A 1,911-nucleotide genomic window follows, 5' to 3' on the forward strand; every position below is an offset into this window, starting at 1 on the left:
ATAGATATTTTGGTGGGGAGGGATTGGTCTTAAGTAGAGCAGTAGGATCAGATAGGAAGCCACATTGGCTCACCTGCAGCTCTCCTGCCCTCCAGCAGTCACCTGGACCCCGAGCACCTCAGGGATCAGCTAGGGAAGCCCATTTATGTAAGTAGGATCCAGGGAATGAAAGCAAGCTGAGGTTTCAGCACCCAGTCACTGGGAGGCCCCTTTCCTTTCTGGTGACTTCAGGACACGTTGTGTAACCAGCCATGCAGGACAACCAAGGGACTAGGGGAGCAGATTGACCACCTAGTGTGGCCTAGAGAAGCTGCTGCCACAGAAAATTATGGACAAACAAAAGTTACAAAGAAATGATTATTACCCAGGAACAAATATACCAGCTGGTAATCTCTTCAATATCCAAGGACCTCCAGGACATGCTGGCTACCCTTGACCCCAGGGTGGCCTATTCAGAGGCCCAGGCTGGCTATTTTATCCCACCACCTGGCTTTTCAGGTGCTGGTCCAGTGGTCTTTTTTTCCAACACCAGCCAGTGTATAATCTGTCCGATGAAGGTCCCAGGATATCATGGATCCCAGCACCACCACTCCATGAGATTGTCCCTCCAGGGTTGGAATACTTAAGTCAGATAGATCAGATACTGATTCATTAGCAAATTGAGCTTCTGAAAGTCTTAACAAGTTTTGAAAGTAGTAACACATATGAATTAACAACAACTTTACACAGAGGATTTACTTTGCAGTGGAGGATAGTGATTTTTGTATCTGAAATTGCTGTGGGGCTTCTAGGCCTTTTACTGCAAGGGTTCTTGATAATATGGGCAAAGAAGTCATAACTCTGGAGATATCGCTAATGTGTGCCAGCTGTTGTTGCCCTTGCTGTCTTCAGGAGATAGAAACCCACACTCCTCCTGGTGTACCAGTAGGTTATGTTACTCAGAAGTGGCACCCATGCCTGCTAAAATTTACAGTTCATATCTAAGGAGAGAGGATGCACTAAAAATTATTGGCATGTATCTTCTGTCCATCTGTTGTGAAGATACTGATTTTGAGATTAAATATCTTGAAGAAAATGTGATTGGCAAGATTTCACAGCAGTGGACTAGTTTTTGTGATTTATAGATATCAATAAGTTTGAGATTCAGTTCCCTTTAGATCCTGATGTGAAAGTGAATGTTGTGATGTTTGTCATGTGTTTCCCCATTGACTTCATGTTTTTTTTAAAGGAGTGGAGGCAAAGAACAGAGATCAGGAGGAGTGTGGTAGTGAATTAATAAAAATATCCTCAAAAAAAAAAAAAAGAAAGAAAGAAAGAAAAAGAAAAGAAAAGAAACCATGTAGGGTATATATAGTGTTTTAGACAAGAATGGTCAGAGTAGAGATGGGGAGAAGAACAATTCAAGCTTTATTTTGAAGGTATGATTGATAGTATTTGCTGCTGTTTGGATTTGAGAAAAATGAGAAGTGTGAGGATTCCAGAATAGCTTCCTAGTTTTTTATCTAGCAACTGCATAAGATAATGTTATTTTCTGAAGTGGACATGTAAATGGCAGAAGCATGTTTCGGGGAAGAAGTTAGTGGGAATTAAGATGATCATTCAATAGCCAAGTGGAAAAGTCATCTACCCAATCAGCTGTATCTTGTACTCAGAGGAGAGGCCTTTGAGAGATGTGAATTTGGCAGTCCTCAGCATCAAGATAACATATAAAGCTACAGATGTTATTGAGATTACACAGAAGCAGTGTACAGACTGAGAAAGGTAGAGGGCTGAGGACCAAAAAATGAGTCATTCATATTTAGGCAAGGCCATCAAAAGAGACGGAGAAGGGTGCTTGGATATAGTGAGACGGGGCAGAGCTATGTTATGGAAGGAGAGCAATGGAGGCGAGTCAAGAAAGACATGAACAGC

The 1,911-nt window shown here is 42.0% G+C and overlaps 1 pseudogene; it reads left to right on the plus strand.

The window, feature by feature from the left end:
- Positions 1–328: 328 nt before the first annotated feature.
- LOC150021436 (phospholipid scramblase 2 pseudogene) lies at positions 329–1,268 on the plus strand (annotated as a pseudogene).
- Positions 1,269–1,911: the final 643 nt, after the last annotated feature.

This window comes from Furipterus horrens, unplaced genomic scaffold (genome assembly GCF_987537825.1).
Source record: "Furipterus horrens unplaced genomic scaffold, mFurHor1.1.pri manual_scaffold_1, whole genome shotgun sequence".
NCBI classification, from domain to species: Eukaryota; Metazoa; Chordata; class Mammalia; order Chiroptera; family Furipteridae; genus Furipterus; species Furipterus horrens.